Source organism: Ambystoma mexicanum, chromosome 5q (genome assembly GCF_040938575.1).
Source record: "Ambystoma mexicanum isolate Mex_15411 chromosome 5q, UKY_AmexF1_1, whole genome shotgun sequence".
NCBI lineage: Eukaryota > Metazoa > Chordata > Amphibia > Caudata > Ambystomatidae > Ambystoma > Ambystoma mexicanum.
In genome coordinates, this window is record NC_090933.1 from 1,301,301,420 (window position 1) to 1,301,323,738 (window position 22,319).

Consider the following 22,319-nt stretch of genomic DNA (forward strand, 5'->3'; position numbering starts at 1 on the left):
TTAGTGGGCATGTTTTACTGTTTGAGCTAGGTGGAGTCATGTTGCTATTGTGTTTGCAGATGGGGTCTATTTAGTAAGGGGGAGGGGGGGTTTAAGCCTCTATGTGTAGCGAATTGGTTGAGGTCTTTAGGGAAGGTAAAAACCAGGTGGGGAGCAGCACGGCTGTCTAAAGGTGTGCAGGTTTAGAATGCTCAGGAGACTGAGCAGGTACGATGTACTCTGATGTGGAGTATGGCATCTGCAAGAGGTGCCATAGAGAGGCGATCAGCCTGATGTGGGAAGCGGATGTTGCAAGGACTGTTCTTCTCATACACAGGGTGCAACATATGGTAGTGTGCGGGCAGAGATGGGGGCTCAGCAAGGTTGGTGCGAGGCGGGACCCTAATGGAGGGAAAGCTAAGGGGAGGGAGGAACCCTGTCGGGGCGGCAGGAGTACCAAGGACTTATCCTGCAGAAGGGAGCTGCGTAAAGTAACCTTGGGGCAGAGGGAAACTAGGTGCACATAAAAATGATGTGCTTTACCTTGCACGGGCAGCCGGGTCTGAGAATCTATGTCTGTGCTTTAATTCTCAGTCTCAGGATGCTCGGGTTGTGCGTGGATAGCGAAGGCAACGTCCGTTGTCCCAATCCAGCCCAGACAGGCATCAAGGCCCTTAAGAACCCAACAGAACAGGGGACCTGGAGGGATGAGACCGCAACCCAGGAGCTCAGGGAGGGATGGGCAGGCAGACCCCACTGGACAACCAATGAGCAACCCACAACCTCTGCAATCTCTTCCCTGTGGGTGGGGGGTGGAAGAAAGGCCCCTGCCACCTTCCCACCACAGCTCACCAGACATTCATAGAGACATGCCACCACCTTCGGCAGAACCAGACGAATGAACCGCCAAAGGAACGATGCTGCAGCCAGCAAGGGCAGAGTCGCCCAACACAGATGCCCGAAACAACGCGGTAACCCCACTAACCCATCTGCTAAAAAACCTCAACTCTCAGCTTACACCTCTCACACCCTAAACAAACACAACCACACAGTCTCGCACAACAGCACATGGGAGCCTACCAATCTGTAAACACCCATGCACAGCGAACAGTGTTAACCGAACTGAAGCTGCCAACGGGACATTATCAACCTCGCTCTACCTTCATACCGCTACACCCTATTAACCCTTCCTACCCTCTTACCTTTCAGATCCACCACAGCGCAAGGGGACCACTCCGGAAAGATTAATTCACAGTATAAATGTCCATTAACAGAACAATAAACAATGTCAAGTTTGCGGGACATAAAATACTATTGGCTTTATAGATGAGCTGCAATTAAAGCATCGATTTTGAGAAGTAAGGTAGTGTACCAGGTTGAGTAACTGTTGCATTTAGTGATGCCTCTAGATTATTATTTTTTTTTTACTCCAATACTTATGTAAAACGTCCTACAAAATGCAACATTTTAATAAGGTTGGGGGCCATGCTCCCTCGATTTGGGAAAAGTTGGCACCCATGCAGTCAGCTAACAAGGCAACATTTTGTATTGCATGTAGGAGGAGATTGAAGTTCTCAACTGGTAAACTTGCCCATTGCCTGTGTGAGGTGGGTCACAGTGGAGCTTGGAAGCGATGCTAATTAGATTGCATTGTAATGTACACACTGTTGGAGTACATTTAGGAATCAAAACGTCTTCGGGCTGTGGCCAGGGATCCTTCGAAACACCTAGAAATTACATTCAGAAGACTATTACCATGAGGGGCTTCAGGTTTCATTATAAACACTGTGCCTATGTAATCAATAAGTCTTGATTCCCCTATTTTGAAGCATCCCTTGGGAAAGTGACCTGAAAAAAAACGATTTCCAAACAATAGGTATGGAAAACACACCACACACATTGAGAGTGAGGATATTCCAGAAAATCATTTAACAACGCTACAAATGCAAAATACCGTTCAGGCTGCAGGGCAGTCACAAGTGGAGTGACAGGACAAATGTGTCTGCCTCCAGAGTCATTTGTGTAAACTCTTTTTTTGAAAAAGGGTTCAAGTTCTGTCCCAGGGCATGCACACAAGATTTAAAACATGCACATAGGTGCTAAGTACGTGGGGTCAAAGAGGGCAATTAGCCCCTTCAGCGATGGGCGGGAAGGAACCTCACTTTGCCTCTATCGAGAGTTTTAAAAAGATTCAGTTTCTGACCGTACATTCTAACTGATATGTATGCGGGGTGTACATTGACATGTTGCTGGAAATAAAATGCTTTTGGCTTCAAAGTAATATGCATGAATTGCACGTGATGCAGTGATTGTGAACAGTGTAGGGGATACACAATGAGTTCGACTGCGAGGGCCAAGCGCAAGCCAGAAATCTGTAAAGGTAGCACAACAGATTAATTTAACCAATGCAGAGATGTTCTAGGTTCAGTTCTGCCTGTCGATTATTGGGCATTCGCCCCACCCAAATCCCTCGGAAAGAAGAGGTTTGAAATGCACCGTTTCATTCGGGTAGCGGTCATGCTCTCTCGATTCATTTGGGTCCTTGCTTATATACAGGGCAGGGGAATTCCCCCCCCCACCCCCCAAATGAAAATCAAAAGTTGGCGCTGTGGTTGGGCCTGCTCATTCACTGGCCCCCTTCGACAAGATCAGAGACTGATTGCCAGGAGGAAAGCTCCAATTCGGAGATGTCTTTCCGTGCCTAAATTATGGGCTTAATTGCCAAAGAGAACATTTAATCTCAGAGAGAGTACTTTCTATTGCTGCAGCGAGGGGGCCGGGCAGGCCAGGTTTTTCATATACCCTGGTGATGCTGAAAAGAGTGCAAGTCAGGGGTGCGGGTGGTGCGTAGTTTTTTGTGCACAATTAAAAAAGCTATTAAGTGCCTTAATAAGTCCGGCAGACTTTCAAAGTGTGCCTGGTGATTCAGTTTGTTGATATTATTTTTGTAGATGTATACAGCATGGTGGACGCATACCAATAGGTTCCAAGAGCCGGGTTGGGGATGAAGTACGAAAAGAGCCATTAGAAGTTCACCGACAATTTGAGAGCATATACAAATCACGAGCTTTCCTAGCAAAACATCTAAGACAATGGTTATATACGTGCGCTGTACCACGATAACCACGGGATACCATCATCTTATAAGAAGGTCATCATACTGTCATAAAATCAATACCGCGACACCCCTCCTTCAGAACTGCGTGGAGATTAGACATTCCTTCCTGCGTTTTGCCGTTTTCTTAGCCACATCTTGGAGATGACAATTCTGCTGCCATTCCACGTGAGATGATCTTTTTCCTTTGCTTTAGTAACAATGAGTTACAATTGTGCATATTCCAGCATGAGCAAAATCAATGTGCATGGCGCAGAACGCAAAGCCTGCAGGCCAGCATTAGGGTCAAGGCGGTGCTCCCGTTGAATGTTAAGAATGACTTCTAGTCAGATATGAAGCAAAGCCAGAAGCATCTTCTGTAGAAACAAAATAGCATTGTTCTGTTCACAACCCTATGGCACGTCAGATATGCGAAGGTTGTTACGTCTGCCCCGGTTTTCCAAATCTCGTTGTGCTTTTGAAGTTCTCCGATGGTCTTTTCAAGGTGTAAAACGCTGGGTGATATATCTTCCACAATACTAATCCTGTTTTCCATCTCGCCCATCCTGCTTTCAAAGGCACACCATCTATCATCCAATGGTAAAAGCTTTTCATTAATAGCCTCCATGAAGCGTTTCAGAGACCTTATTTCCTGCAAAAGCACATCCATGCCAGATCAGGAGCAACAAGCGAGGGAGGGGACTCACTTTTTGACCTTTTATGGGTAGAAGATGCGATCTGAACATCCTTCAGCACAGGCGCCTTCTGACCACCTCTCTCAGATGCCATAATTACAGGCAACAGTTTGTCAGAAGGTTAAATGGGATTATACCAGGGCCCTCAGAGCGAGATGAAAGAAAAAAAAGAAATCACTTGAATCCAAGTACAAATAGGAATTTAAGAGCAGCACACCGAAAGGAAATAATACTGCAAAAACGCTATTTTTAAAGGCCAGCCAACAGCCATAAAAGGCAATAATAAAAAGCCAGAGATTGAAAAAGAAAGTTATTCCAATTGTGTATATATTAAACGGCCATGAGATGGCGACGCTTGGTAGGGAAAAATGAGGCCCAGCGCAAAATGCGACGTTGCGTAGCGCCGCCCCTCACCTCACGTGAAGCCGTCTGCGGCAACACAGCGCACTGCTGCTGAAGAGAAACTGTCTGGAGGCATTACAGCAGGCCACAGAGGAAATGGAGACAGACATGCTATCTAGATAGGTAAACAGTGGCAATTGGGCATTAAATAAAAGTAATGGGTACACGGAAATTCAATATAATGGCAACCCGGTGGGAGCAAGATGCTTCGGCTGCCATACTGGTCGCCAAGCCACGCCCAGCAGAGTTCTAGTCTCAGAATTAAAGCTAAGTGGCAAACGATTTGCAGAATTTTTTTACATGTAAAAAAACAGTAGTTCTGAGGATCATCAGGTAATGGAGAACTGATTTCCAAAAAGCATTCCTCGAGTTCTTTACTCTACTTTGTAGCTCTGATTATATTACAATTAATATTTCTGAATTTGTATTGAACGTTCACAACCCTAATTTTCAATCAATTGGCCTTCCTTAGAGCAACCAATTTCAATGGACGACATTAAAAAGACATTAGAGATCTTAAAATTGGAAAAGCCCCTGGTGCTGAGGGATTTCCGAGTGAATTTTTTAAAATGCTTTCAGTAATATCTTATTCTAAAATTACTTGAGCTATATTCATATTTCTTGACTATAGGAGAGAGTGTTTGTACTTTTTGAGTAGCTATCGGTTTCCCAAACCTTAAAACAAATATACACCCCTTTTCTTATTTTAATTCAGATTAAAAAATGTATGCTGAAATTCTAGCTAATAGGCTGGACAAATATTGGACTCAATGAATTCATGTTAATCTAGTTTTATTAAAGGTTGTTATGCATCCTAAAATACACACTGTCTTTTCATAATTGTTTCTCACTCAAAGAGCTTCTCTAACCCTCTTGTTCTGGATGCTCTTGATGAAGAAAATGCCTTTGACCAAGTCTCATCGCCTTCCATGTTTGAAGCACTCAAATGGCATGGCTTTGGTCTTAAATTGAGAGAGCTTGTTGAGGTTCTGTGTTCTTCACCATCTACCAGTATTTTTCCTTTATCTCCCCTACTCTTTGTTCTAGCCCTTGAACCGTTACTTCAAAGTATCAGAATAAATTAAAACATATCTAGCATTCAAATAGGAAAATGATCAGTTAAATTGTCAGTTTACGCAGATGACATATTGGTATACCTGATTAAACCTATAACTTCTATTTTTAATCCATTATATACAATTAATTACTTTTTAATTGTATCTGGTTATAACTTGGACATGACATTTCTTTTTTTATTGTTAAGTATTATACAGTATGACATACGGTCAACTTCTAATACTATAAATACTCTTCATAGCATAACAAATTCAAAATCATACATAGTAAAAATTAATAACTTAAAAGTTCTTTAAAATAAATTCATTCTGAATCCACAGTTTCGTCAAGAAAAAAAATACATCCCTCATTACCTGGCATAAACATTTCCAAATATCATATGTGTTATATTGCTTATGTAATCCCCAAGATAGTATATAGCCTCTTGTGATTTATGCCAGCACAGTACAACTCAGCAATAAGTGTTAAGCGGTTGCAATCCATATATCATCAAATAAAAGACATACCCTATCTTCCCAGGCAATTTCCGGACGGGGTTCCTAATATTTAGAGTGTATTCATACAATTAAACTAGATTCTAAAATAGAACCAGATCATATAATTCCACAGAAACTGAGCAATATAGGTGGGCACGTTCACTCTCGTCAAATAATGTACAACATATAGAGCCGTCGTTCATTTTTCAGCAAGGTCTACCAGATTTTGTTCACAGACCTGTTCTTGAATCCGTTTGCGCACCTCGTTCTTAAATCTTGCATATGCGAGAGTAAGGCTTTCACTGGTTAACCCACTGATCCATGTTTGTGCATGTGCAGCCAGTCTGCCGATGTAGCCATTCTTCATATTCACCCCTTTGCTTAGCAGCACTTCCTTCATTAACCATAGTAATGAGCCAGAATTGGCATTCATAACTTTCCAATGCAGTTGCAATCTGCTTAACTCAATCATGGCAGTGATGCTAATGATGTCAAATTCCAAATAAATGTATTCGGCCTGGCAAATCATTATTTGCGCAATGTGCATCTCTCCAATTTTGCCACCTCTATCGCCATCTTCAATCCCCAAAAACTCTTTTGGATAGGTTAAAATGGGGAGAATCTTGCTCTTATACGTATACAATGTAACTATAGTGCCAACAAAGTACCCACCAGCCTTATATGACAAAGATTTAATAGCACCAACCACCTGAGCAGTCCCAAGTTTAACATTCTGCAACCGTTGCTTAGCATCCAGTTTTGAGTCAACAATCACAGCAAGATATTTGTAATAATTTACTATCTCAATCATATTGCCATTTATTGACAAAAAGAACTGATGTTGTTTTCTTCCTGATCTGCTGTTAAGTGAAAACACCACTATTTTAGTTTTATTGACGTTAATCTTTAGTGAATTAATCTGGGCAAATTCCTGCAATTGATCCAAGACTGTCTACATCCCCTTTGGGGTAAGGTCCAACAGAAGCAAATCATCAGTGCAAGCAAGCCACTGAATGCTTGTTGCGCCCATTTTACTGGGACAGATTCTCAAAAAAATGTTGGTGCAAATGATGAGACGTGCGCCAAAAAAGGAGCAGGCCAATTTTCAAAGGGCATCTGAATGAGCGCAGCTCAGATGTGCTCATGCAGATGTCCTTTCATCCCTTTGCGCATATTAGGGGGCATTCACAAACGAGATGCGCTTTGAAATGCACAGCAATTAATTTCATCCCCATGCACCTGTTGGTAAGGCACAATGACGGCAGGATAATTTCTGTCCCGGTCATGATTTTTTCCTTAAGTGTGACCGTCGTGGTTTAAACCGTGGCTGTCACACTTGCATTTCGATCCCACAAGCAGGGATGGAATGGCTTTATTGTTTTTCACAAGCATTTCAGAGACGGGCTCTTTAATGGCTCGTCTCTGTGAAATGTGCTCCCAGCATCCACGGGTTGCTGGGACCCCATCATACGTTAAGTGTTGGGACTGCAAGTTACCACTATTTTCAAAAAAATGAGAGATCTTTCTACGAAATGGTCTCCGTTATACTTATCCTGGTTGGGTCTACTTGCATCCGTTAAAATTGTCTTAAATGGTCCATTGTTTTATACATTTAATCTACGAGTCCTCTATCTTTTCCGATCTTGTTAAAAAAAAAAAAAAAAGAAACGTAAAGTGTACTTCGAAAATGTTTATGGAATTAACAAGACCCCAAAATAATGCTCATTAAACTTTCTTAAAAATTTGAAGAAATTACATTTCCAGATTTTGTTCTCCTATCATTTACCGTTAGTACAACGCCAATTAGTGTTTCTCACAATTGATAAACATTACTATTTCAAATCCCGTACCCAGGGCCATCTTAAACACTTTTAGGGCCCTGGGCACGACACCTTTGGGTCCCGCTTCACCAAATCAAAGAAATGAAGGGACCCAGAATATCTGATCGCGCCCTCCTCATCGCAAGCACAACCCAAAGCTTTTTATACTCCCTCACAGCTATCAAAATAAGTCTGGGTACTCCCTTTTAGTTCCCATGCCCGCTTCACTCTTGCTGTAATCAGAATAATAAATACGTAGCAATTCAAGGGAACATTAGCAGTCCACGAAGTGAGTCCTCGTGCTCTAGCACAGAGACGGGACACTATTTTAGTTTTGGATATTAGGTGGCCCTCTAGCTCCACCTATAAGGCAAAACTATTGGCATAGGAATAGAGAGAGGAGGAAGATGGGATGCGAGGAGGGACGCACAGCCTGAGGTGGTGTTGGAAGAGGTGAAATAAGTGAGAGCAGAGATGCAAAGGTCAAGACTTCAATGTGCAGGAGGATTTGCCTCGCATCAACTGCAGAGCCCGTACACCCCATGAAAAAACATGATATTTGAGGTTTGCGTTTTGGGAAATTTCTCACAACTTGCATAAAAAGAAAGGAGAAGAAAAAAGAGGAAATACACCCGTTTTATTCACAGGCTTTCAGACCCGTTAACACTGGGGAAACGTTCTCTGGGAGTTTGCATATGACTTAGGGCATAATTAGCTGCATATATGCATTTTACAACACTTCCTCCATTGCACTTCTTCGGCCATGCCATATCTGACCTGTTGATGAACGTTGTTGTGGAGATGGACCATCAGGCGCATTGGTGAAAAGAGGCTGGGGGAGGGGGAACATTTGGGTCTATGCAAAATAGAGGTTTGTGTGGAACCTCAAAGTCCGTGGAGGAAAACCTCAGTCTTTGCAGATGAGATGCTGAGCATGGAACCGGAAGTTCATGGTGAAGAGATGGAGAGCATGGAACCTGTGAATCTACAGAGAAGAGATGCTGGGCACGAAACCAGTGAATCTACAGAGAAGAAATGCTGGGCACGGAACCAGAGAATCTACAGAGAAGAGATGCTGGGCACGGAACCGGAGTACACGGTGAAGAGATGCTGGGCATGGAACCGGAAGTTCATGGTGAAGAGATGGAGAGCATGGAACCTGTGAATCTACAGAGAAGAGATGCTGGGCACGAAACCAGTGAATCTACAGAGAAAAGATGCTGGGCACGGAACCAGAGAATCTACAGAGAAGAGATGCTGGGCATGGAACCAGAGTTCATGGTGAAGAGATGAAGAGCACGGAACCTGTGAATCTACAGAGAAGAAATGCTGGGCATGGAACTGGAGTTCATGGTGAAGAGATGGAGAGCACGGAACCTGTGAATCTACAGAGAAGAGATGCTGGGCATGGAACCAGTGAATCTACAGAGAAGAGATGCTGGGCATGGAACCGGAGAATCTACAGAGAAGAGATGCTGGGCATGGAACCGGAGAATCTACAGAGAAGAGATGCTGGGCATGGAACCTGAGAATCTACAGAGAAGAGATGCTGGGCATGGAACCGGAGAATCTACAGAGAAGAGATGCTGGGCATGGAACCGGAGAATCTACAGAGAAGAGATGCTGGGCATGGAACCAGAGAATCTACAGAGAAGAGATGCTGGGCATGGAACCAGAGAATCTACAGAGAAGAGATGCTGGGCATGGAACCAGAGAATAGATGCTGGGCATGGAACCAGAGAATCTACAGAGAAGAGATGCTGGGCACTGAACCCGAGAATCTACAGAGAAGAGATGCTGGGCACGGAACCAGAGAATCTACAGAGAAGAGATGCTGGGCATGGAACCAGAGTTCATGGTGAAGAGATGAAGAGCACAGAACCTGTGAATCTACAGAGAAGAAATGCTGGGCATGGAACTGGAGTTCATGGTGAAGAGATGGAGAGCACGGAACCTGTGAATCTACAGAGAAGAGATGCTGGGCATCGAACCAGAGAATCTACAGAGAAGAGATGCTGGGCATGGAACCAGAGAATAGATGCTGGGCATGGAACCAGAGAATCTACAGAGAAGAGATGCTGGGCACTGAACCCGAGAATCTACAGAGAAGAGATGCTGGGCATGGAACCAGAGAATCTACAGAGAAGAGATGCTGGGCATGGAACCAGAGAATAGATGCTGGGCATGGAACCTGTGAATCTACAAAGAAGAAATGCTGGGCATGGAACCAGTGAATCTACAGAGAAGAGATGCTGGGCATGGAACCAGTGAATCGGAACCTAAGAACCTACAAAGAAGAGATGCTAGGCATGGAACCAGTGAATCTACAGAGAAGAGATGCTGGGCATGGAACCAGAGTACATGGTGAAGAGATGGAGAACATGGAGCCTGTGAATCTACAGAGAAGAGCTGCCGGGCGGAGCCCCGGCAGTCTCAGAAATATGGTTCTGAGGCGGGGCCCTGCCGGACTCCTTGTCCCCCGACAGGCCTGCCCACCCTATAGTGGCCAAAGCTTTTTTTCTAAAGTCTGAAGCTCTTGCTCAAAAGCCTTTTTTCCATAATGGTGGTGCCTTTTTTCTAAGGTCTCGCTTTCCAGCGACCTCACCTTTTCAGCTTTAATGGTGGTGCTGTCCCTCGCCAGGCATTTCTTTAGCTAGGAGATGCAGCGATCTCTTCGCTAAAGAAATGCCTGGCGAGGGACAGCATCACCATTAAGGCTGAAAAGGTGAGGCGATTTCCCTCGCTGGGCAACCCTTTTGTTAATAGATGCAGAAATCAGCACCCTCTCCCCCAGGGTGAAGAGGGTGCTGATCTATGCAAAGGGCTGTCTGGTGGGTGGGGTGGATGACTAACTCACTGAGTGGAGGCTTGCTAAGGGGGCATGGCCTAACAGGGGCAGGTGACCCCCCCCCCTTAGGGCATGCCCCCTTGAAGAGCCCCAGTTCGTTTTCTTTTGCCACTTAAAGCACTGACACGGAGTACATGGCGAAGAGATGGTGGGCACAGCACCTGTGAATCTACAGAGAAGAGATGCTGGAAATGGAAATGGAGCACATGTAGAAGATCTGCTTGGCATGGATTCTGGAAATCTACTGAGAAAAGATACTGGGCATGGAAATGGAGCACATGGAGAAGAGCTGGTGGGCATGGAATCTGGCAATCTATGGAATCTGGAAATCCACAGAGAAAAGATGTTGGGCATGTTAAACCTGTGAATATACAGATGAGATGCTGGGCATGGAAAAAAAATACATGGGGAAGAGATGCTGGGCACGGAACCTGTGAATCTACAGAGAAGAGATGCTGGGTATAGAATTGGAGTATATGGTGTAGAGATGCAGGGTATTGAATGTAGGAACGTACAGAGAATTGACGCAGAGCATAGAACCTAGGAATCTACAATGAAGTGATGCTGGGCATGGAAATCTGGGAATCTACGGAGAAGAGAGGATGGCATGGACTGTGGAATAACATGAATAACCTGAGAGTAAGCATTCAACCACCCCACAACCAGATCCAATTTAGAAGGAGCACACACCGATTCAACACAGGGTGTACTTTTTTTTTATTTTTTAAGTGCCATAGCTTGGGGTCCGTTTATGAAGACTTGGGGGGCTCTGCCGTGGCTCAATTAAAGCCCTGGTGACATTGCCATGCTAAGTATATGAAAGGCTATATGGTATGAAAACTCCACTGTTTTCAATTAGGCCAATCCTTTATATACACAGGCCAAACATATTTTCTCGTTGGTTACTTAAGATTCTTAGGCTGTGCCAGACACCCAAGTCTCGCATTCAAATATTGTTTAATAACAATTAACCCCCCCCTCCCATCTTCCACTCCCCGTTGTCTCCCCACAATTTCTTACCCAAGTTACAGCACTGACACTACAGTATCACAAAGAGGCGTGAGGCATCAACATTATTATGTCACAAGCAGACAGTGAATATAACTGGAATGCAATCAGTCAAGCTCATTACAGCGTGCCGTCCTTTCTTATCACCAGCCAACTGTACCACATTAGCCAGGACTCTGGTAATGTCCAAAGTTGACTATTGCAACGCCCTCTATCTTGGCACAAACCAATGCAACATTAACAAGTTATAGATTATCCAAAACAATGCCATTAGAGCTGCAATAAACATCCCCAGGAACCATCACATTTCTGACACCAGACAGAGCCGCTGATGGCTTTCAGTAACACAAAGAGTCTCTCTAAAAACACTTGCACTAACTCATAAATGCCTTGCAAACCAAGCGCCTAGCTATCTGGCCAGAAGAGTCACTGTCCACACTGCCAGTCGACCCCTAAGAAGTGCCCAGACTAATTGGCTCTCCATACCCCTCTTCAAACTTCACAGATCTGGCTTTATTTGTTCCCAAGCAAGTGGACCTTACCCTCCCAGCCACCATGACTGGGATCAGTTTCCCAGTCATGGTGGCGAAACTTTAGAACTCACTACCTAACCTTCTTAGAGCTGAACCTTCCTTCCTTCCTGGCGTTCAAGAGTATGGCCAAAGCCTAGCTGTCTGCCCAAGACCTGCCCCTGAATCAGACTGCTCGCTAGCCACCCCATATGCTCTTGCCTAAAGCTTCACTCCGTTTTGTACATACATAATTAACTGGCCTTATAACTTGAATCTGTATATAATTTGTAAATGTTCTCTTGTTTCTTGTACTGCCTATTACCCTGCTCTGCATATACTATGTTGTAACCTAAGTGATGCACCCGGATGCCCTTGGGCCAGGTGCGCAATATAAATATACTAATAATGTAGTTATCAAAACATCACAACTAGGTAATGCAAGGACATTGCAGTAGCCAAGCGAGCGTATACAGCATGGTGTCACCATCCGTTCTGGAGGTAAAATAAAACGACAAATCTCAAAACCAAATAGACTGAAACCTCTGAATTAATCAAAACCACAATAAAGAGCAACAGCCCGGCAATATAAAATTAGCCTGTGACGTAGCCCAATGTCAAGTTCATCTGGATATTCCCCCAAGAAAAACTAAAGTCATGTTTTAAATAGCGTGAAGAGGTCAGCTGGGCTACTGCGCAATACACATATTGCATAGAAAAAGAAACCATCCACAATGAGATAAAAGGCCAGGGATATCACACTGCATGGCATTATAAACAAGAATTGCCAGTAAGTAAATACGATATTATAAGTTTAACCAAATCACGCGGGGGAGGTGAAGGGGGTGGTGGGGGGAGTAAGCAAATATGATGGCATCACATGGAACTACCAAACGAACATTAAAAGACACCCCGTGAAAGCTCTCTCAGCGCCCCAGCGAACCTCTTGTCCAAACAATAATCAAACTAAAGAAAGAGCGAAACACAGAGCAAAGAAGATATAAAAACTATATATATATATATATGGAAGGGGGCGGGCCAAATAAGGAGGGACACAAAGGGTCTGTGAGGGGGACAAAGGGAGCCCTGGACCCACTCTGGGAGGAGGGGGCGGGGGGTGGGTAGGAGGAGGGTAAGGTCCACTTGCTTGGGAACAAATAAAGCCAGGGCTAGGAGGCAAGAGCAGGGGGGTCATGGAAGCGGTGCCAGTGGGGGCGAGTTTCAGGGGCATGGGGCCTTTAGGGGGTTGGGGCGGCGCATAGAGACCTCCTCACCTCTAGCTAAACCCGCTGCTCATCTCTTGTTGACACCCCACTGTTTACAGACTCGGTTTGACCAGAGGAACGGACCTAACAACGCGTCCTCCTGGCGTGACGCACGCACGACATGACGCTCCTTGCTGCGTGCGTATGACGCAGAGGCGTCCCTTGAAGATTTTATGCTCTCAATTGATCAGTGCCAGAGAGGAGCTGTGGCACTGGCACGCGGTAACCAGCAGACGCAATCCTCTCGCATACGAGAGTACTGCAGTGTGTCTGTCCCTCTTACTCCGAGAGGGGAGAGAAATCTTCCCTAAAACCTGCGGCTTTAAAGTGTTACTGTGTTCGTGCACAAACATTTATTTGCACAAACGCAGCAACACTTTGAAGCTGCTACTTTCAAGAAAGGCTTCCCTCACAGCACTTCCTAACAAAAATGAAATGCATACATCAGCCCCTGCCTCACGGATTCAAGCGAACCTATAACAATGCTATGTGTTCTTTCACATCCGAGTGGAGGGGGCTGATGTGCGCTTCTGTGTAATGCTCGACCAAAGAGCTGATTCTGGCAGGTAGACGATGAGGGGGAGTGCGGGGAAGATAAGTGGGCTTCCCGCTGGACAACACCTGGGGTAGAACAGAAGGTGTGGAGCCTCTAAGTTTGCCCTGCCCAGTTTCTAAAGTTGCCCCGCCCATAACCAATAGGTTTTGTTGCACTCCTGACTCTGTGCACAGCATTATGATAAGCTGCTTCTGCAGCATTTAATTTTGTAAACCATTGTATCTTGTGATAGAAAAGTGAGCATTACTAAGATTTCAAATTGTTTTGCATGTTGGATTATGTTTACTTTGTTCATAAATATACGATGATTATCACAAAATTACAGTAGCTGATAATTAACTAGCCTCTTTTAAAAAAAAAAAAAACATTACCTCGAGCAACAATTCCAATGGATTTTTGTTTTAACCTGGCCAACACGTTCTAGCAAGTTTCAAAGCTGCAATACTTTACTAACGAAACGGAAGGAGGCTGTTTACGTAAGTCATAAGCGGTGCTATGTAGAGGCTGCTACTATGGTGTGACATTGAGGAAGCAGCTCAGACCCCCAACAGCGATAGCATGGTATTCCACCCTTTTTGGTTTTGGTGCATTTGGTGACACAAAGGGGACCATAACTATGGCTACAGGTAAGGGGTGTGAGAGAATGACATTTGGTTGTTATAGTAACCAACAAATGCCTGTGCAACGAAATGGCCAAATCCCCAAAGCGCTTATTTCAGTATCCTGGTGCTTTGTAATCCAATGAAAAGTGGCATTGTTGACTGTGAGCCAACAAACTCTTCATTTGTAAAGGGTGCTGGCTGATTTGTTTGTAAAGGGGTGTGGAAAATGTGTTGGGAAATCAACGCTTTTACTTAACCAATGAAAATGTTTTATTGAGTGGAGAGCAATGTGTGATAGGATGTGTGTGTGGCTTGGAGTAATGCTCTGATTACTTACCGGTAATCTTCATTGCTCCTAGTCCTACTCTTCCTCGTCACAATACTTACTTCATGAGGCCCCTGCCTCCGACACAGGACCTTCTTCTATTTCTTTAAATTCCTATAACTCCTCCCCCACATCCACGTCACTCAGTTTCATATTACCAAGCCAGAGCATGGGACCTTCCCCGCAGGGAGGGTGAGGAGGGTCGTCAGTACTGTGACGAGGAAGAGTAGGACTAGGAGTAATGAAAATTACCGGTAAGTAATCAGAGCATTACCTCCACGTCCACTTTTCCTCGTCCCAGTACTTACTTCATGAGGTATACCAAAGCAGCAACGGGGAAAAGGTCCCAATGAGAAACAGAGCTAAAAACAGTGCAGCAAACACACCCACAATAACTCTTAATTCACATCCCCACAGATAAAACTCCAACCACGAAGGAGCCAACCCCCCGAGTGGGAGAAACTCAACCCATGGCGGTTGATGGAAATCCCTAGACCAGCCAAGGCGGCAGCCATACAAATCTCTTGCAGAGAAAAAACCCTCCTTGCATCGGCCCAGGAAGCTGCCAAACCCCTGGCGGACCACCCCTGATCGTGCGCAGGCACAGGCAGGCCAAAAGCCATATAGGCGCTGGAATCACAACCCGGAACCATCGGAAAATGGAAACCACAGATGCGTTTTGCCCAGCCCCAGCCAGACCACAAGCAATCAGAAGACTATCAGATTGGTGGGAAAAAGCAAACCTAGCCAAATACTCCAACACTTCCCGCCTGACATAATGTTAAGCCAAGCCACCTCCTCATGCATTCTCGGATCATGAAAGAAGTCAGGGAGAACCAGATCCTGAGAGGTATGAAAACCGAGATACAACTTAAGGGAGGAACTTCGGACCACACCTCAGCAGCACCGAGTCTGGCAGCACCCTCAGGAAAGGAGGGTGACATAAGAGAGCCCCAATCTCCCCAAGCCTACGGGCAGAAGCGAAGGCAATAAGAAAAGCAGATTTCAGTGTAAGATGTTTGATATCAATCTCGGAAAAGGGCTCAAAAGGAGGCCCTTGAAGGAACCGTAATACAAGAGGGAGATCCCAAGGGGGAAGCCTTTTATCAGAACACCTTCAGAGTGGAGGGTCTAAGAGCATCCATTATGTACTCAACTACAGGATCTGAGAACCCCTAAGATATCAACCTAGACTGAGCAATAGCCACACTGCCCATTGCATCCAGTGGAATTCCAACCGCATATCTCCTTGAAGGGGACACGGCCACCTCGGAATCAGCCAAGGTTCCTAGGACCAAAGCTCCAACAGAGAGGGGAGCCAACTCCGGCGGGACCAGAACTAAGCTAACAACAACACAGTCACCCTGGACACTCTGATGCGCCAAACCACCCGGGGCAGAAGGGGAATAGGCGGAAAGGCATAAAGGAAAACCCCAAGGCCACTGTACAGAGAGGGCGTCCATTCCCCAATCCCCCCGGCCTGAAACCGAGAGCAGAAGAGGCGAACCTCTGCTGAGGCCAGGGATGCAAACAGGTCTAGAACCGGGGACCCTAATCTGACACAGGTCACTGCAAAGACCTGGGCCAACAGGACCAGTTCCGCCGAGGAGTGAAAACCGGCATCTGAGAAGATCCGCTTGAACATTGTCCACCCTTCTGATACGTGAGGCCACCAGAGACACCAGATGAGATTTCTCCCAGGTGCCTATCAGCGCTGCCAGAGCATTCAAGGAACAGCCGGAACCCCTTTTGCAGTTGACATATGCCAAGGCCGTCGTATTGTCCGATCGGATCAAAACCGCCGACCGACCAGCAACTCCTTGTAGTACACCAGAGCTTGGACAATGGCACCACTCTTGCCAATTGGATGATCGCCGGCTCTCCCCAGATCTCACAACCCTTTAGCTGAGAGGACCCCCATGCGACAGAACAGAGCCCCCACACTTTCAAAGACTCTCTGCCACCGTCACCCCACGACAAGAAGCAGAGAGGCCACACAACAAAAGGGAAGGCTAGCCCATACTGCCAAGTGCTTGCCATCATTTCCAACAAAGATGTGTACACAAAGCACGAGGAAACGGCATGTTGAAGGAGTCAAGATGGCCATACCAGCAGGAGAGGGGAAAAATATCAAGCACAGTCCTCCCCTCTCCTTACCTTCCCCCAGAGAATGCAGCTAACATCCGGTGCATCCTGTGCTGAGGAGCGGGTGGTATGTGACATGCCTGCGACAGAACAGAGCCCCCGCACTTTCAAAGACTCTCTGCCACTGTCACCCCACGACAAGAAGCAGAGAGGCCACACAACAAAAGGGAAGGCTAGCCCATACTGCCAAGTGCTGAGGAAAAGGCCTGTCGAATCAAGATGGCCAAAAAAGGAGGAGAGGGGAAAAACATCAAGCCCAGTCCTCCCCTCTCCTTACCTTCCCCCGGGCCATGCAGGACCCAGGACACAATGCTCACGCTGCGGTCCGGAGCCCAGCAAAGAACCGAGCGAGGCAATCCCGCTCAACTGTGACCCCAAGCCCCGCAGGTGGCCCAGGAGCAGCGCCGCACCTGAGGGAGCCGAGGGCCCTGCCACACAGCCTCCCCCCCAGGGGACCAGCAATCGGTGCTCCCAAGTGCCCCGCACCGGGAAGAAAAAGTCCAACCTGCCGGAGGCAGGAAAAATTAAACTGAGTGACGTGGATGTGGGGGAGGAGTTATAGGAATTTAAAGAAATAAAAGAAGGTCCTGTGTCGGAGGCAGGGGCCTCATGAAGTAAGTACTGTGACGAGGAAGAGTGGACGTGGAGGTAATGTGGGTGGATGGGTGTTTGTTGTGGATTGCTTAATAGGTTGCAGTGGTTGGGACTTTATAGGCAGTGTTTGTTTTCCCATGTGTTGATTCACAATTTTTCGTGCAGTAGCAGAGAGGTAAGGTTGAATGTGTGTGTATGATGTTTTATGGTGTAGAGACTACACTTATTAGAAGAATGCTTTTAGCGGCCTGTTCTGTGCCTGCATGTTTCCTCTGGCCCCGTTATGTTTGTGTACATTCACACATTTTGTAGCATATGCACGCTTGGTGGCCAGCAGGTGTGAAACATTGTTTTAAACATGTTACTGGGCACTCTGCACTCCACGCTAAGTAGGACAAACCTTTTTTTATCCTCCATGGTCAGGTGGGGCATTTGGCCCCCTCGGCCCCGCGGTTGCAGATAGCCACTGACACTCTCGGCAGGCTACGCGAAATACTTGCCACAGGTGTTGTTATTTCTTTGTGTGGCAATGCTCGGCACAGGGAATTGAAGGAGTGAAGGGATCCAGATGATGAATCAGCACATGACTGTATTTGTAGTATTGTGTTGGGTATTGGAGTTAAAACTGTGGATGAGTGGGGCTGTGTGGACAAGGTGGAAGGTTATTGTGGGGACGCTGTGGCTCGGGAATGAGCAGTCAGTTTAGAGAGGGTGAAAGGGGATAATAATAATATGAAGTGCAGCAATTCCGTGTGTTTGAAGGAATGTTGTCACTTATTACTCGTTAGTGCTGGGTGCTAAGCTTTGTGCCGTGGTTCTGTGGGACTCCATTTTGTTTTTGTTTTATTGAGAAGGGATATGGCGCACATGGCATTGGATGTATTACTGTGAAAGTTCCTACTTTGGATATACTGAGAAAGGAGTTACCTGCACATACATGCTTTGCTTTGTGATGGGGACTGATTGTGATCGTGTTTTGTGCTTTAGACATTTGAGTGGCTAGTGCTTTCAAATGTACACTTTGTTTATATTTATGAACTATGATACTATGGGGCACGCTGCACTGGAGGCAACAATTCAGGGACAGGCTTAAGCTAGTGGCTGTAATGCTGGAGGATTAAGTCCATGATACATGCATAGTCCGCTCTCAGCTACCAGGGCCTTCAGTGGTTAAGTCTCTTTTTCTACAAAAAATTCTCTTGGCTCCGAGGACCTGATGTATTCCAAAATAATAAACAAAAGTTCTGCTTGTACGTTGGGTGATAACTTTCACCCCTGGATCACCCTCTTCCAGGCTCAGATCCACAAAAAGCTATTGGCAATATTAGAACATTTGGTAGTTAAGTTTCTTGCTTCCGAGGGCTTGATGAGCTCAAAATCATAAACTAAAGTTCTTACCTGATTGTACTTGGGATAATAATTTTTCACCCGTGGGTACCCCTCTTCTGGGCACAGACCCCCCTCGAATCTCAGCCTCCCTCCGTCGGGTAAACCCTGCCATGTATTCAAAAGATTTCTTTGCTGCACTTCATGCGTCTGATGGCTTCTCACACCTGGGTGCCCCTCTTCCATGCTCAGACCCTCCTCGATTGTTTGCCTTCCCTCTGTCGTGTTCACTATGGCGCTTTTGCGATGGGTAATGGCTTTTCACCCCTGGATACCCCTCTTCCGGGCTCAGATCCCTCTCAAATGTTTGCCTCCCTCCGTCGGGTTTACTACGGCTTTTGTCAAGTCAACTTCATGGCACTTACAAATCTTAATGTCTGTACATACAGTGAACTCAAATGAAAAGTTTATGTATAAACTATATAATTAAAAAAAAATATATATATACAGTTCATTATGGACATCCCTTTGCCAGGTTCACTCTTGTCAACTTTGTCAATCACCTAATTCCTTGAACAGTTCTTACGATGCGGGATTCACTTCCCTTAGCTTCACAATCATCTGTCGGTAAAAGGCTTTTGACTGTACAGTGGATTTTACTAGATCCCTGTATGACCACTTTGACACCTTTCTCGGCTTTCCCAAGGTCTTCTGGTAACAGTAGTTTAAACAATAGGGTAATCTCCCAGAGATTCCCGAGTGTTCACCCACGTGGTGCCTGACTCCTCTATAGCTGGTTTTCCCCTTTCGTATCAACAGTTCTTTGTACTTTATTTACTTAGCTGCTTGCTGTAATGAACCGCTGTAATGAACAGCTTGACTTTTCTTGTCTCTGGAGCCAAGGCCGGTACCCCGGTGGCAAGCGTTTCTACCCAGCTTGGTTATCAGTGGAGAAGGGCCCTGTGTACCATTGACATCTGCTGCAACACACGCTGGCTATTGTTCGCAGTCTTACAATTCCTTCTGCTGAGGTTTCACAGGCCTTGGTCGGAAAGGGCAAGGTCGCTTCTCTCCTTGTCACCCTCTCGGTTTACGCCATCTTTCTCCTCTTGAACTGCCATGATAAGTTAGCTCTCTTGTCGTGCGCTCTGCCTTGCTCATATTGTGCTCTTGTGCTCCACCTTTTATCCCTCTGGGGAAGGGAAAGGGCCGTGGGGTGTGTGTGATTCTGGTCAGTTGCCTGTCTTTGCCTTACTCCTGTGGTGGACCATACCAGGTAGACAGCTCTGATGTTTGTCCGTCATCTTTCGTGGTGTGCGAAAGTGTTTGTGTCGGAAAAGTGGCAGGGGGTAGAGTGTTTGAGTAACCTACGGGGTAGAATGGGAAAAGGTCTTATAAGAAGGGGGATACCGTGTCTCACCCGTTGGCGTCCTACTTCCACTCCCCATCCAGGAGATCCTCCCACACTGGACCACCTCCAGGAACTCCTGGGTGTCCTGGCCACCTGGGTGACAGATCCCCAGGGACTAGTAAGTGAGACACCTTCAGGTTTCTCACATGGGCCGCATCTGAACCGTTTTTGAAACTGGACTGACACAACATTGATTTTAGCGCTTCCTTGAAACAAATTCGTACTGTTTGCAAATTGCAATTTTTTCAAGTTAAACTTAACAGAGGGTCCCTGCTCTGTCTGCATCATTGTGCCTTTGTCGCAGACATAAACAGCATGACAACCGTGGCTAAGAAAAGCATTGCATGTACTTTGCAGTCACAGAACTGGAGGCAACAAGTCAGGGACAGGCTTAAGCCAGTGGCTGTAATGCTGGAGAGTATTAAAGTCCATGATTTACATATTTATGGGAAAAATAATTTGCAAGGCACAAGCTCTGCCATTTTTCACTGCACCTGGCACGGCTGTAAGTGAGCAATAAACCATGATTATTGGGAAATGCAGTTTCTTTTTTTAAGTGGGAGATGAACAGTGAACCAGACATACTTGATCAATGAGAAACATTGCAGAGTTTCTCAGCTGTCCGTTTCTGGATCTCAGGCTCCAGTGATGTTGTGCCTACTCTCAGGATAGCACGGAGATGGTGGTCAGTGAGTCTTGACCTTAGACTGGATTTATGCAATTTCAACTGAGAGAAAACTTGCTCACAAATGTAGGTACTGACAAACATGGACACCATCTTTACTGCTTCCCCGGACAGATTGGGAAATTGAGCAGTGTTCAGAGACTGGTAAAAGGCTAATAAAGGCATCTCTCTGTGCTTATTTTTGAGGGCACTACAGCACTGAAGTTGAATCACTTCCAGTTGAAGTTCAGGTGGCACAGTTTCAACATCAACAGAGAAACGATCTGCAAAAAGTTTAAAAGAGGCTCGGTGTGATTTAAATTGTGTGAAACGATTCCCAAAAACAACTTACAATTCATTCAGGACCTTCACATGCCGATGCCATCCTACATAATTGTCATGGGGGAAAGCGTCTGCACATGCAGGGAAGTGTACCAGCATCCCTTTCTCCAGTTGGGCTTTCAGCAGTCTCAACGTTATTTCAGAAGCACAAACTGCCTCAAACAGATCAGAGATTAGATTTTGGCTTCCTTGCAACTTTACATTTAAATCATTCAAATGGCCTGTCAGGTCAGTCAGAAAAGCAAAGTCAGCTACCCAGTCAATACCTTGCATGACAGACGTGCCCAGTCCCTTTTCATCAAGGAATGCTTTTATTTCCTGCCGTAAAGCAACAAATCGCTTCAGAACATTGCCACGACTAAGCCAGCGAACATCAGTGTGATATAGGACATCACCATAATTCACCTTTGCTTCTTCTAAAAACGCCTGAAACAACCTGTGGTTTAAAGAGCGTGCACGGATAAAATTAACTGTTTTCACAATGAAGTCCATGACTTCTGTGAATTGCTCATATTTTGCACATAATCCCTCCTGATGTATGATGCAATCATCATTTTTTTAAAGGACAGCCTTCTCAGCCAAGTGTCTTTTCAAGCAGCCAATAAAACCATTCTGCTCTCCAACCATGGCTGGGGCCCCATCAGTGGTCACACCTAGCAGATTATCCCATGGCAAATTTAAATAATCAATTCCTTTTTTTAAAGCATTAAAAATGTCAACACCAGTAGTTCTGCCATGCAAAGAAACCAGGGAAGCCAGTTCCTGAAATACTTTGCATTCGTTATTGACCCCACGAATGAGAATTAAGAGCTGGGCTGTGTCACTTGCATCTGTGCTCTCATCAAGGGCAGCTGAAAATTATTTGATATCCTTACATTGCATTTTCAGTTGGCTGTAACGATTGTCAGCCATGTCTACAATACGCCGCTGGATACTCATCCGTGAAAGGGGGACCTTTGTAAAAGCATTTATTTTATCTTTACACACTGCCTCGCAAATCTTCATCAGGCAGTCTTTTACGAAATCCCCATCTCTGAAAAGCCGTGCTGACCTTGCAATACGCTGTGCAACCTTATAACTAGCTCCGGTTGCACCGTCAGATTTATTTTTTTTCTAGGCAAAAACACCTTGTTGCTTAGTCAGCTGTGTTTTTAGCTCCCCAGCTTTCTTTACTCTCGCTT

At 45.6% G+C, this 22,319-nt stretch overlaps 1 protein-coding gene across 2 annotated transcripts in view; it reads right to left on the reverse strand.

The window, feature by feature from the left end:
• Positions 1-13,317, reverse strand: part of MAF1 (MAF1 homolog, negative regulator of RNA polymerase III) — a 290,551-nt gene extending 277,234 nt beyond the window's left edge. Inside the window, exon 1 of one of the 2 annotated variants that reach the window (XM_069621896.1) lies at positions 13,183-13,317. The gene's annotated coding sequence lies outside the window, so the exon portion shown is untranslated. The remainder of the gene's footprint in view (positions 1-13,182) is intronic. The other variant, XM_069621898.1, reaches the window with a different exon arrangement.
• Between the last annotated feature and the right edge of the window lie 9,002 nt (positions 13,318-22,319).